Source organism: Somniosus microcephalus, chromosome 9 (genome assembly GCF_052327205.1).
Source record: "Somniosus microcephalus isolate GS21.2 chromosome 9, FLI_Smic_1.0, whole genome shotgun sequence".
Classification (NCBI taxonomy): Eukaryota; Metazoa; Chordata; class Chondrichthyes; order Squaliformes; family Somniosidae; genus Somniosus; species Somniosus microcephalus.
In genome coordinates, this window is record NC_140995.1 from 218,828,351 (window position 1) to 218,843,025 (window position 14,675).

The window sequence follows — 14,675 nt, forward strand, 5'->3', positions numbered from 1 at the left end:
GGGGCTGAATGGCCTGCTCCTGTTCCTATGTTCCTCTGCTCCTACACAAGCTTACAAAATCAATTGGACATTTATTTGAAAGAGAACTTACTTGCAGTGTTATTGGGAAGAAGTTGGGGATGTGGAAGTAAATTGAACAGCTCTTTCAAAGAGGCGCGACGGGCCAAATGGCCTCCCTCTGTGTCTGTAAGGCTCAATAAACACAAGCCGCTGTTGGTATATATTGTGAGCAGTCACACTCCGGCCTAAATGCAAAGAATATTTTTATAAAGTCTGTATTGAAGATGAGAGTCAAGAACACCGCCTGGAAGGTGGAATCGAGCCACTCTGTCGCTAGACAGCGACAGGTTTGAAGCCTGCACCCCAGACCACTGAGGTTCATCCAGACATTGTACTTAACTCACTCCATCAATATATAAACCACTGACAAGGTCATCACATTTAACCTGTGGTGATTTGTTTTTTCTCTCTGACTCATTCATTCGACACATCGTCAAATCACAACAGTTAAAATGGAATTTCGTGTCAAGCTATGAAGCGATTTGGGATGTTTTACTACGTTGAAGGCGCTATATAAATGCAAGTTGTTGTTGTTATCATGTCCATTACTAATATCACAAAGCAAGATTTCAACCCACTGATTCTGGGTTACAAACAACTGGGAAATAGCTCCACAAACAATCATACAAGATTCTAGACATAGGTAAGGCCGGCTTTCAATGGGATGAGGCAGAGACTGTCCACAGTAAACTGGGCAAATCTGTCACTGGGTAATATGACAGAAGATCAGTGGAAGATGTTTAAAAAAAGAAATTTAACATGCCACAGAACTAGTTTATACCCCTGAGGGGCAAGAGCTCTACTTGCTGATGCGCTATCAATTACTCATAAAAGACTGAGAGTTAAGAGAGTAACTAAAGGCTTTTATTAACAAAAGAATGAAGGTCTGCCTCGAGTGGTCGACCGGTCCAGAAATACAAAGGGCTGGGGAGCAGTCACCTTCATACTAGGACTTGTGGGAGGAGTCAGCCGAGGCATGTCCAGGCATGTACACAGTGGAATACAAACAGTGGTTTACCACATTCACCCCTTGTTTAAAATTGAGTCCGGCGGGGTGAAGTGTATTAAAAGTTAGTGTATTGGAGTCTCTCCGGAGGTCTTGTCTGCCGCTGTGATCGGCGTGGCGACGGCAGGGGTAGTGGAGCTTCCGGCGTCGAGTCCTGCGTGGGCTGTGGCACAGGCGTGTCGTCCTCGTAGATGTCGAGCGGGTCGCGGGGCCCAGGCCTGCCGTCTGCTGGGGCTGGATATCGGATCGTGGCGGGGTGTGGTAGTGAGTAGTGGGTTACTGCGGCCCCCGAGGGTGCAAGGTCTCTTATGGAGACTGTGTCCTCCCGCCCGTCCGGGTATGCAATGTAAGCATACTGGGGGTTGGCGTGGAGGAGGTCGACCCTCTCGACCAGGGGGTCCGTTTTATGGGTCCTCACGTGCCTTCTCAGTAGGACCGGCCCTGGGGACGTCAGCCATGGCGGGTAGCGATGTCCCCGATGTGGACTTCCTTGGGAAGACAAACATTTTCTCATGAGGGGTGGCGTTAGTGGCAGTGCAGAGCAGTGACCGAATAGAGTGGAGCGCATCGGGGAGCACATCCTGCCAGCGGGAGGTTGGAAGGCCCCTAGACTTTAAGGCTAGCAGGGCAGCCTTCCAAACTGTCGCATTTTCTCTTTCCACCTGTCCGTTCCCCCGGGGGTTGTAACTGGTGGTCCTGCTTGTGGCAATACCCCTAGTTAGCAGGTACTGACGGAGTTCGTCGCTCATAAACGATGAGCCCCGGTCGCTATGGATATAGCTGGGGAAACCGAACAGGGTGAAGAGGTCGTTCAGACATTTAATGACCGTGGCACTGGTCATGTCCGGGCAGGGGATGGCGAACGGGAAACGGGAGTACTCATCAATAATATTGAGGAAGTACACATTGCGGTCGGAGGAGGGGAGAGGCCCTTTAAAATCAACGCTCAGGCGCTCGAAGGGGCGAGTGGCTTTTATCAGGTGGGCCCTGTCTGGTCTATAAAAGTGCGGTTTGCACTCAGCGCAGACTTGGCAGTTCCTGGTCATGGTCCTGACCTCCTCAATAGAGTAAGGCAGGTTGCGGGCCTTGATGAAGTGGAAGAACCTGGTGACCCCCGGGTGGCAGAGGTCATTGTGGAGGGCCCGCAGCCTATCGATCTGCGCGCTGGCGCAGGTGCCACGCGATAGCGCATCCGGGGGTTCATTGAGCTTCCCGGGCCGGTACAAGATCTCGTAATTATAGGTGGAAAGTTCGATTCTCCACCTCAAGATCTTGTCATTTTTGATTTTGCCCCTCTGCTTGTTGTTAAACATGAAAGCAACTGAACGTTGGTCAGTGAGCAGGGTAAATCGTTTTCCGGCCAGGTAGTGCCTCCAATGACGCACAGCCTCCACAATCGCCTGGGCCTCCTTCTCAACAGCGGAGTGTCTGGTCTCCGGGCCTTGGAGGGTTCGTGAAAAGAAGGCCACGGGTCTCCCCGCCTGATTGAGGGTAGCGGCCAGGGCAAAGTCGGACGCGTCGCTTTCCACCTGGAAGGGGATGGATTCGTCCACTGCGTGCATGGTGGCTTTGGCAATGTCTTCCTTGATACGGTGGAAGGCTAAGCGGGCCTCTGCCGTCAAGGGAAAAGAGGTGGACTTGATCAGCGGATGGGCCTTGTCCGCATAGTAGGGGACCCACTGGGCATAATAGGAGAAAAACCCTAGGCACCTCTTCAGGGCCTTGAGGCAGTGGGGCAGTGGGAGTTCCATAAGGGGACGCATCCGGTCGGGGTCGGGGCCGATGACTCCGTGTTCCACAACACAGCCAAGGATGGCGAGGCGGTTTGTGCGGAATATGCACTTCTCCTTGTTATATGTCAGGTTCAGGAGTTGGGCGGTGCGGAGGAATTTTTCGAGGTTTGCGTCATGGTCCTGCAAGTCACGGCCGCAGATGGTCACATTGTCCAGATATGGGAAAGTGGCCTGCAACGCATTTTGATCTACCATCCGGTCCATCTCCCTTTGGAAGACGGAGACCCCGTTGGTGACGCCAAAGGGAACCCTAAGGAAGTGGTAGAGGCGGCCGTTTGCCTCAAAGGCAGTATACTGGCGGTCCTCAGGGCGGATAGGGAGCTGGTGGTACGCTGATTTCAGGTCAATGGTCGAGAAGACGCGGTACTGCGCGATCTGGTTGACCATATCAGCTATGCGGGGGAGTGGGTAGGCGTCCAGCAGGGTGTAGCGATTTATTGTCTGGCTGTAGTCGATGACCAGGCGCTGCTTCTCGCCGGTCTTAACGACCACAACCTGGGCTCGCCAGGGGCTGGTGCTGCCCTCAATAATCCCTTCCTTCAGGAGCCGCTCCACTTCGGTTTTAATGAAAACCCTGTCCCCGGCACTGTATCGCCTGCTCTTTGTGGCGATGGGCTTACAGTCGGGGGTGAGGTTAGCAAACAGTGGGGGGGGGGGTGACTCTGAGTGTGGAGAGGTTGCACCTGGCGCGCGGCGGGCAATTTGGGAGCTGCTGGCTGCGGACTGTGAGTGGGGGTAGGGGTCCACCGTACGCCATCGTAACACTTTTAAGGTGGCACTGAAAATCTAACCCCAGCAGGACGGCAGCGCAGAGGTCGGGCAGGACCAGAAGTTTAAAATGATCGTACACGGTCCCGTCTACTACGAGTGTCACTACGCAGTAGCCGCCGATGTCCGCCGACTGGGACTCGGAAGCCATAGAAATCCGCTGGTGCGCAGGCAGGACTGGGAGAGAGCAACGCCGCACCGTGTCGGGGTGGATGAAGCTCTCCGTGCTCCCAGAGTCAAAAAGGCAGATTGTATCGTGGCCATTTACCTTAATGTCCATTGTGGAACTGGCCAGCTGGTGCGGTCTCGCTTGGTCCAGTGTAACGGATGCCAGCGTAGGGGTCGGTGTGTCGCTGCGGGTATCAGATGAGGCGGTGTTGGGGGCCTGCTGCGTTCCGGCTGTCGTCCAAGATGGCGGCGTCCATGATCCCCATGTGGCTGGAGGCGTCCAAAATGGCTGCTGTACCGGTGGTTCGCACATGGCCGGGGAGGCCCAAGATGGCGGCCCGCATGGCCCACACGCGGCGCTGCTGGGGTTCGGGGTGGCTTTGGCCCTGCAGACATTAGCGTAGTGTCCCTTCTTCCCGCAGCCCGAGCAGATCGCGTTTTTCGCCGGGCAGCGCGCTCTGGGGTGTTTTGCCTGGCCACAGAAGTAGCATTTCTGGCCTTGGGGCACTGCTGTCTGGCCTTGGGACACTGCTGCGGTAGTTGGGCCGTTGCTGGGGTGTGGCTGGGGTGGCACGGCGCTATGAGGCGGTCCTACCGTGTCCCAGGCTGTCATTCCCCGCGGCGTCCACGGTGCAGAGGAGTAGGCATCCATGCCCCGGTAGGCTGCATCCAATGATAGTGCGAGTTCAGAGGCCTTGTTGAGGTCGAGGTCACTCTGCTCCAACAGTCGCTGTCGGGTGTAATTGGATCTGTGGCCCGCTACAAAAGCGTCCCGGATAAGTTCCTCTGTGTACACGGCGGCCTTTACATCCTTACAACCACAGGCCCGGCCAAGCACAGACAGTGCCTGAAGGTATTCCAAGGTCGATTCCCCAGGTTGTTGTTTACGACTCCCCAGAAGGTGCCTGGCGTACACTTCGTTCACTGGGCGCGTGTACTGGTCCTTGAGGAGCTTGATAGCGTCCGCGTACGAGGTCGCGTCTTGGATGACCGAGTACACTCGGTGGTTCACTTTGGAGGTCAGGACATCCAGTTTGTCCTTGTCCGATTTGATTGCTGCGGAGGCGGTCAGGAATTTTTCGAAACACTTAAGCCAGTGAGTAAACTTGGTGGATGAGTCCGCCTCCCGATGATCTAAGTCCAGGCATGCTGGTGTGAGGATCTTCTCCATTATAAAAATGTTGTTAATAAAATTGATGCGCTATCAATTACTCATAAAAGACTGAGAGTTAAGAGAGTAACTAAAGGCTTTTATTAACAAAAGAATGAAGGTCTGCCTCGAGTGGTCGACCGGTCCAGACATACAAAGGGCTGGGGAGCAGTCACCTTTATACTAGGACTTGTGGGAGGAGTCAGCCGAGGCATGTCCAGGCATGTACACAGTGGAATACAAACAGTGGTTTACCACACTTGCCAAAAAAAACAGCCGTGGGCAACTAAAGAGGTAAGGGACAGCACAAAACTAAAGGAAAGGGCATACAAAAATAGCACAGATCCTGGCGAATGGGAAAGATACAAAGAACAGCAAAGGGTTACAAAACATACAGCAAGAGCTACAAAAAGGGAGTATGAAAAGAAACTTGCAAGGGATTTCAAAATTAATACAAATAATTTTTATCGTCACATCAAGAAAAAGAGAGTGGTCAGGAGCAATGTTGGCTCCTTAAAAACCGCAAGTGGTGATATTGTCAATTACAATGGGGAAATGGCGGACACATTGAATAATTACTTTCTGTCAGTATTTACAGTAGAAGAAGAGGACAGCATGCTGGAAATCCCAAAACCCTGGTTAGACCACACCTGGAGTACTGGGAGCAGTTCTGGGCACCGCACCTCAGGAAGGATATATTGGCCTTGGAGGGAGTGCAGTGTAGGTTTCCCAGAATGATACCCGGACTTCAAGGGTTATGTTATGAGGAAAGTTTACATAAATTAAGGTTGTATTCCCTTGAATTTAGAAGGTTAAGAGGTGATCTGACTGAAGTTTTCAGGATATTAATGGGAACAGATAGGGTAGATAGAGAGAAACTATTTCCGCTGGTTGGGGATTCTAGGACTAGGGGGCATAGTCTAAAAATTAGAGCCAGACCTTTCAGGAGTGAAATTAGGAAGCACTTCTACACACAAAGGGTGGTAGAAGTTTGGAACTCTCTTCCACAAATGGCAATTGATACTAGATCAATTGTTAATTTTAAATCGGAGATTGATAACTTTTTGTTAACCAAAGCTATTAAGGGATATGGGCCAAGGTCGGGTATATGGAGTTAAATCGCAGATCAGCCATGATTTCATTGAATGACGAAACAGGCTCAAGGGGCTGAACGGCCTGCTCCTGTTCCTATGTTCCTCTGCTCCTACACAAGCTTACAAAATCAATTGGACATTTATTTGAAAGAGAACTTACTTGCAGTGTTATTGGGAAGAAGTTGGGGATGTGGAAGTAAATTGAACAGCTCTTTCAAAGAGGCGCGACGGGCCAAATGGCCTCCCTCTGTGTCTGTAAGGCTCAATAAACACAAGCCGCTGTTGGTATATATTGTGAGCAGTCACACTCCGGCCTAAATGCAAAGAATATTTTTATAAAGTCTGTATTGAAGATGAGAGTCAAGAACACCGCCTGGAAGGTGGAATCGAGCCACTCTGTCGCTAGACAGCTACAGGTTTGAAGCCTGCACCCCAGACCACTGAGGTTCATCCAGACATTGTACTTAACTCACTCCATCAATATATAAACCACTGACAAGGTCATCACATTTAACCTGTGGTGATTTGTTTTTTCTCTCTGACTCATTCATTCGACACATCGTCAAATCACAACAGTTAAAATGGAATTTCGTGTCAAGCTATGAAGCGATTTGGGATGTTTTACTACGTTGAAGGCGCTATATAAATGCAAGTTGTTGTTGTTATCATGTCCATTACTAACATCACAAAGCAAGATTTCAACCCACTGATTCTGGGTTACAAACAACTGGGAAATAGCTCCACAAACAATCATACAAGATTCTAGACATAGGTAAGGCCGGCTTTCAATGGGATGAGGTAGAGACTGTCCACAGTAAACTGGGCAAATCTCTCACTGGGTAATATGACAGAAGATCAGTGGAAGATGTTTAAAAAAAGAAATTTAACATGCCACAGAACTAGTTTATACCCCTGAGGGGCAAGAGCTCTACTTGCTGATGCGCCATCAATTACTCATAAAAGACTGAGAGTTAAGAGAGTAACTAAAGGCTTTTATTAACAAAAGAATGAAGGTCTGCCTCGAGTGGTCGACCGGTCCAGAAATACAAAGGGCTGGGGAGCAGTCACCTTTATACTAGGACTTGTGGGAGGAGTCAGCCGAGGCATGTCCAGGCATGTACACAGTGGAATACAAACAGTGGTTTACCACATTCACCCCTTGTTTAAAATTGAGTCCGGCGGGGTGAAGTGTATTAAAAGTTAGTGTATTGGAGTCTCTCCGGAGGTCTTGTCTGCCGCTGTGATCGGCGTGGCGACGGCAGGGGTAGTGGAGCTTCCGGCGTCGAGTCCTGCGTGGGCTGTGGCACAGGCGTGTCGTCCTCGTAGATGTCGAGCGGGTCGCGGGGCCCAGGCCTGCCGTCTGCTGGGGCTGGATATCGGATCGTGGCGGGGTGTGGTAGTGAGTAGTGGGTTACTGCGGCCCCCGAGGGTGCAAGGTCTCTTATGGAGACTGTGTCCTCCCGCCCGTCCGGGTATGCAATGTAAGCATACTGGGGGTTGGCGTGGAGGAGGTCGACCCTCTCGACCAGGGGGTCCGTTTTATGGGTCCTCACGTGCCTTCTCAGTAGGACCGGCCCTGGGGACGTCAGCCATGGCGGTAGCGATGTCCCCGATGTGGACTTCCTTGGGAAGACAAACATTTTCTCATGAGGGGTGGCGTTAGTGGCAGTGCAGAGCAGTGACCGAATAGAGTGGAGCGCATCGGGGAGCACATCCTGCCAGCGGGAGGTTGGAAGGCCCCTAGGCTTTAAGGCTAGCAGGGCGGCCTTCCAAACTGTCGCATTTTCTCTTTCCACCTGTCCGTTCCCCCGGGGGTTGTAACTGGTGGTCCTGCTTGTGGCAATACCCCTAGTTAGCAGGTACTGACGGAGTTCGTCGCTCATAAACGATGAGCCCCGGTCGCTATGGATATAGCTGGGGAAACCGAACAGGGTGAAGAGGTCGTTCAGACATTTAATGACCGTGGCACTGGTCATGTCCGGGCAGGGGATGGCGAACGGGAAACGGGAGTACTCATCAATAATATTGAGGAAGTACACATTGCGGTCGGAGGAGGGGAGAGGCCCTTTAAAATCAACGCTCAGGCGCTCGAAGGGGCGAGTGGCTTTTATCAGGTGGGCCCTGTCTGGTCTATAAAAGTGCGGTTTGCACTCAGCGCAGACTTGGCAGTTCCTGGTCATGGTCCTGACCTCCTCAATAGAGTAAGGCAGGTTGCGGGCCTTGATGAAGTGGAAGAACCTGGTGACCCCCGGGTGGCAGAGGTCATTGTGGAGGGCCCGCAGCCTATCGATCTGCGCGCTGGCGCAGGTGCCACGCGATAGCGCATCCGGGGGTTCATTGAGCTTCCCGGGCCGGTACAAGATCTCGTAATTATAGGTGGAAAGTTCGATTCTCCACCTCAAGATCTTGTCATTTTTGATTTTGCCCCTCTGCTTGTTGTTAAACATGAAAGCAACTGAACGTTGGTCAGTGAGCAGGGTAAATCGTTTTCCGGCCAGGTAGTGCCTCCAATGACGCACAGCCTCCACAATCGCCTGGGCCTCCTTCTCAACAGCGGAGTGTCTGGTCTCCGGGCCTTGGAGGGTTCGTGAAAAGAAGGCCACGGGTCTCCCCGCCTGATTGAGGGTAGCGGCCAGGGCAAAGTCGGACGCGTCGCTTTCCACCTGGAAGGGGATGGATTCGTCCACTGCGTGCATGGTGGCTTTGGCAATGTCTTCCTTGATACGGTGGAAGGCTAAGCGGGCCTCTGCCGTCAAGGGAAAAGAGGTGGACTTGATCAGCGGATGGGCCTTGTCCGCATAGTAGGGGACCCACTGGGCATAATAGGAGAAAAACCCTAGGCACCTCTTCAGGGCCTTGAGGCAGTGGGGCAGTGGGAGTTCCATAAGGGGACGCATCCGGTCGGGGTCGGGGCCGATGACTCCGTGTTCCACAACACAGCCAAGGATGGCGAGGCGGTTTGTGCGGAATATGCACTTCTCCTTGTTATATGTCAGGTTCAGGAGTTGGGCGGTGCGGAGGAATTTTTCGAGGTTTGCGTCATGGTCCTGCAAGTCACGGCCGCAGATGGTCACATTGTCCAGATATGGGAAAGTGGCCTGCAACGCATTTTGATCTACCATCCGGTCCATCTCCCTTTGGAAGACGGAGACCCCGTTGGTGACGCCAAAGGGAACCCTAAGGAAGTGGTAGAGGCAGCCGTTTGCCTCAAAGGCAGTATACTGGCGGTCCTCAGGGCGGATAGGGAGCTGGTGGTACGCTGATTTCAGGTCAATGGTCGAGAAGACGCGGTACTGCGCGATCTGGTTGACCATATCAGCTATGCGGGGGAGTGGGTAGGCGTCCAGCAGGGTGTAGCGATTTATTGTCTGGCTGTAGTCGATGACCAGGCGCTGCTTCTCGCCGGTCTTAACGACCACAACCTGGGCTCGCCAGGGGCTGGTGCTGCCCTCAATAATCCCTTCCTTCAGGAGCCGCTCCACTTCGGTTTTAATGAAAACCCTGTCCCCGGCACTGTATCGCCTGCTCTTTGTGGCGATGGGCTTACAGTCGGGGGTGAGGTTAGCAAACAGTGGGGGGGGGGTGACTCTGAGTGTGGAGAGGTTGCACCTGGTGCGCGGCGGGCAATTTGGGAGCTGCTGGCTGCGGACTGTGAGTGGGGGTAGGGGTCCACCGTACGCCATCGTAACACTTTTAAGGTGGCACTGAAAATCTAACACCAGCAGGACGGCAGCGCAGAGGTCGGGCAGGACCAGAAGTTTAAAATGATCGTACACGGTCCCGTCTACTACGAGTGTCACTACGCAGTAGCCGCCGATGTCCGCCGACTGGGACTCGGAAGCCATAGAAATCCGCTGGTGCGCAGGCAGGACTGGGAGAGAGCAACGCCGCACCGTGTCGGGCTGGATGAAGCTCTCCGTGCTCCCAGAGTCAAAAAGGCAGATTGTATCGTGGCCATTTACCTTAATGTCCATTGTGGAACTGGCCAGCTGGTGCGGTCTCGCTTGGTCCAGTGTAACGGATGCCAGCGTAGGGGTCGGTGTGTCGCTGCGGGTATCAGATGAGGCGGTGTTGGGGGCCTGCTGCGTTCCGGCTGTCGTCCAAGATGGCGGCGTCCATGATCCCCATGTGGCTGGAGGCGTCCAAAATGGCTGCTGTACCGGTGGTTCGCACATGGCCGGGGAGGCCCAAGATGGCGGCCCGCATGGCCCACACGCGGCGCTGCTGGGGTTCGGGGTGGCTTTGGCCCTGCAGACGTTAGCGTAGTGTCCCTTCTTCCCGCAGCCCGAGCAGATCGCGTTTTTCGCCGGGCAGCGCGCTCTGGGGTGTTTTGCCTGGCCACAGAAGTAGCATTTCTGGCCTTGGGGCACTGCTGTCTGGCCTTGGGACACTGCTGCGGTAGTTGGGCCGTTGCTGGGGTGTGGCTGGGGTGGCACGGCGCTATGAGGCGGTCCTACCGTGTCCCAGGCTGTCATTCCCCGCGGCGTCCACGGTGCAGAGGAGTAGGCATCCATGCCCCGGTAGGCTGCATCCAATGATAGTGCGAGTTCAGAGGCCTTGTTGAGGTCGAGGTCACTCTGCTCCAACAGTCGCTGTCAGGTGTAATTGGATCTGTGGCCCGCTACAAAAGCGTCCCGGATAAGTTCCTCTGTGTACACGGCGGCCTTTACATCCTTACAACCACAGGCCCGGCCAAGCACAGACAGTGCCTGAAGGTATTCCAAGGTCAATTCCCCAGGTTGTTGTTTACGACTCCCCAGAAGGTGCCTGGCGTACACTTCGTTCACTGGGCGCGTGTACTGGTCCTTGAGGAGCTTGATAGCGTCCGCGTACGAGGTCGCGTCTTGGATGACCGAGTACACTCGGTGGTTCACTTTGGAGGTCAGGACATCCAGTTTGTCCTCGTCCGATTTGATTGCTGCGGAGGCGGTCAGGAATTTTTCGAAACACTTAAGCCAGTGAGTAAACTTGGTGGATGAGTCCGCCTCCCGATGATCTAAGTCCAGGCATGCTGGTGTGAGGATCTTCTCCATTATAAAAATTTTGTTAATAAAATTGATGCGCTATCAATTACTCATAAAAGACTGAGAGTTAAGAGAGTAACTAAAGGCTTTTATTAACAAAAGAATGAAGGTCTGCCTCGAGTGGTCGACCGGTCCAGACATACAAAGGGCTGGGGAGCAGTCACCTTTATACTAGGACTTGTGGGAGGAGTCAGCCGAGGCATGTCCAGGCATGTACACAGTGGAATACAAACAGTGGTTTACCACACTTGCCAAAAAAAACAGCCGTGGGCAACTAAAGAGGTAAGGGACAGCACAAAACTAAAGGAAAGGGCATACAAAAATAGCACAGATCCTGGCGAATGGGAAAGATACAAAGAACAGCAAAGGGTTACAAAACATACAGCAAGAGCTACAAAAAGGGAGTATGAAAAGAAACTTGCAAGGGATTTCAAAATTAATACAAATAATTTTTATCGTCACATCAAGAAAAAGAGAGTGGTCAGGAGCAATGTTGGCTCCTTAAAAACCGCAAGTGGTGATATTGTCAATTACAATGGGGAAATGGCGGACACATTGAATAATTACTTTGCGTCAGTATTTACAGTAGAAGAAGAGGACAGCATGCTGGAAATCCCAAAACCCTGGTTAGACCACACCTGGAGTACTGGGAGCAGTTCTGGGCACCGCACCTCAGGAAGGATATATTGGCCTTGGAGGGAGTGCAGTGTAGGTTTCCCAGAATGATACCCGGACTTCAAGGGTTATGAGGAAAGTTCACATAAATTAAGGTTGTATTCCCTTGAATTTAGAAGGTTAAGAGGTGATCTGACTGAAGTTTTCAGGATATTAATGGGAACAGATAGGGTAGATAGAGAGAAACTATTTCCGCTGGTTGGGGATTCTAGGACTAGGGGGCATAGTCTAAAAATTAGAGCCAGACCTTTCAGGAGTGAAATTAGGAAGCACTTCTACACACAAAGGGTGGTAGAAGTTTGGAACTCTCTTCCACAAATGGCAATTTATACTAGATCAATTGTTAATTTTAAATCGGAGATTGATAACTTTTTGTTAACCAAAGCTATTAAGGGATATGGGCCAAGGTCGGGTATATGGAGTTAAATCGCAGATCAGCCATGATTTCATTGAATGACGAAACAGGCTCAAGGGGCTGAACGGCCTGCTCCTGTTCCTATGTTCCTCTGCTCCTACACAAACTTACAAAATCAATTGGACATTTATTTGAAAGAGAACTTACTTGCAGTGTTATTGGGAAGAAGTTGGGGATGTGGAAGTAAATTGAACAGCTCTTTCAAAGAGGCGCGACGGGCCAAATGGCCTCCCTCTGTGTCTGTAAGGCTCAATAAACACAAGCCGCTGTTGGTATATATTGTGAGCAGTCACACTCCGGCCTAAATGCAAAGAATATTTTTATAAAGTCTGTATTGAAGATGAGAGTCAAGAACACCGCCTGGAAGGTGGAATCGAGCCACTCTGTCGCTAGACAGCTACAGGTTTGAAGCCTGCACCCCAGACCACTGAGGTTCATCCAGACATTGTACTTAACTCACTCCATCAATATATAAACCACTGACAAGGTCATCACATTTAACCTGTGGTGATTTGTTTTTTCTCTCTGACTCATTCATTCGACACATCGTCAAATCACAACAGTTAAAATGGAATTTCGTGTCAAGCTATGAAGCGATTTGGGATGTTTTACTACGTTGAAGGCGCTATATAAATGCAAGTTGTTGTTGTTATCATGTCCATTACTAATATCACAAAGCAAGATTTCAACCCACTGATTCTGGGTTACAAACAACTGGGAAATAGCTCCACAAACAATCATACAAGATTCTAGACATAGGTAAGGCCGGCTTTCAATGGGATGAGGTAGAGACTGTCCACAGTAAACTGGGCAAATCTGTCACTGGGTAATATGACAGAAGATCAGTGGAAGATGTTTAAAAAAAGAAATTTAACATGCCACAGAACTAGTTTATACCCCTGAGGGGCAAGAGCTCTACTTGCTGATGCGCTATCAATTACTCATAAAAGACTGAGAGTTAAGAGAGTAACTAAAGGCTTTTATTAACAAAAGAATGAAGGTCTGCCTCGAGTGGTCGACCGGTCCAGAAATACAAAGGGCTGGGGAGCAGTCACCTTTATACTAGGACTTGTGGGAGGAGTCAGCCGAGGCATGTCCAGGCATGTACACAGTGGAATACAAACAGTGGTTTACCACATTCACCCCTTGTTTAAAATTGAGTCCGGCGGGGTGAAGTGTATTAAAAGTTAGTGTATTGGAGTCTCTCCGGAGGTCTTGTCTGCCGCTGTGATCGGCGTGGCGACGGCAGGGGTAGTGGAGCTTCCGGCGTCGAGTCCTGCGTGGGCTGTGGCACAGGCGTGTCGTCCTCGTAGATGTCGAGCGGGTCGCGGGGCCCAGGCCTGCCGTCTGCTGGGGCTGGATATCGGATCGTGGCGGGGTGTGGTAGTGAGTAGTGGGTTACTGCGGCCCCCGAGGGTGCAAGGTCTCTTATGGAGACTGTGTCCTCCCGCCCGTCCGGGTATGCAATGTAAGCATACTGGGGGTTGGCGTGGAGGAGGTCGACCCTCTCGACCAGGGGGTCCGTTTTATGGGTCCTCACGTGCCTTCTCAGTAGGACCGGCCCTGGGGACGTCAGCCATGGCGGTAGCGATGTCCCCGATGTGGACTTCCTTGGGAAGACAAACATTTTCTCATGAGGGGTGGCGTTAGTGGCAGTGCAGAGCAGTGACCGAATAGAGTGGAGCGCATCGGGGAGCACATCCTGCCAGCGGGAGGTTGGAAGGCCCCTAGACTTTAAGGCTAGCAGGGCGGCCTTCCAAACTGTCGCATTTTCTCTTTCCACCTGTCCGTTCCCCCGGGGGTTGTAACTGGTGGTCCTGCTTGTGGCAATACCCCTAGTTAGCAGGTACTGACGGAGTTCGTCGCTCATAAACGATGAGCCCCGGTCGCTATGGATATAGCTGGGGAAACCGAACAGGGTGAAGAGGTCGTTCAGACATTTAATGACCGTGGCACTGGTCATGTCCGGGCAGGGGATGGCGAACGGGAAACGGGAGTACTCATCAATAATATTGAGGAAGTACACATTGCGGTCGGAGGAGGGGAGAGGCCCTTTAAAATCAACGCTCAGGCGCTCGAAGGGGCGAGTGGCTTTTATCAGGTGGGCCCTGTCTGGTCTATAAAAGTGCGGTTTGCACTCAGCGCAGACTTGGCAGTTCCTGGTCATGGTCCTGACCTCCTCAATAGAGTAAGGCAGGTTGCGGGCCTTGATGAAGTGGAAGAACCTGGTGACCCCCGGGTGGCAGAGGTCATTGTGGAGGGCCCGCAGCCTATCGATCTGCGCGCTGGCGCAGGTGCCACGCGATAGCGCATCCGGGGGTTCATTGAGCTTCCCGGGCCGGTACAAGATCTCGTAATTGTAGGTGGAAAGTTCGATTCTCCACCTCAAGATCTTGTCATTTTTGATTTTGCCCCTCTGCTTGTTGTTAAACATGAAAGCAACTGAACGTTGGTCAGTGAGCAGGGTAAAGCGTTTTCCGGCCAGGTAGTGCCTCCAATGACGCACAGCCTCCACAATCGCC

The 14,675-nt window shown here is 52.0% G+C and overlaps 3 non-coding genes across 3 annotated transcripts; all 3 read right to left on the reverse strand.

Annotated features, from left to right (window-relative positions):
* Nucleotides 1-301: 301 nt before the first annotated feature.
* trnastop-uca (transfer RNA opal suppressor (anticodon UCA)) lies at nt 302-388 on the reverse strand. Its single transcript has one exon. It is a non-coding gene; the product is annotated as a tRNA-Sec (tRNA).
* A 6,021-nt stretch (nt 389-6,409) lies between these two features.
* trnastop-uca (transfer RNA opal suppressor (anticodon UCA)) lies at nt 6,410-6,496 on the reverse strand. Its single transcript has one exon. It is a non-coding gene; the product is annotated as a tRNA-Sec (tRNA).
* Nucleotides 6,497-12,510: 6,014 nt separating this feature from the next.
* Nucleotides 12,511-12,597, reverse strand: trnastop-uca (transfer RNA opal suppressor (anticodon UCA)). The gene has a single exon. It is a non-coding gene; the product is annotated as a tRNA-Sec (tRNA).
* Between the last annotated feature and the right edge of the window lie 2,078 nt (nt 12,598-14,675).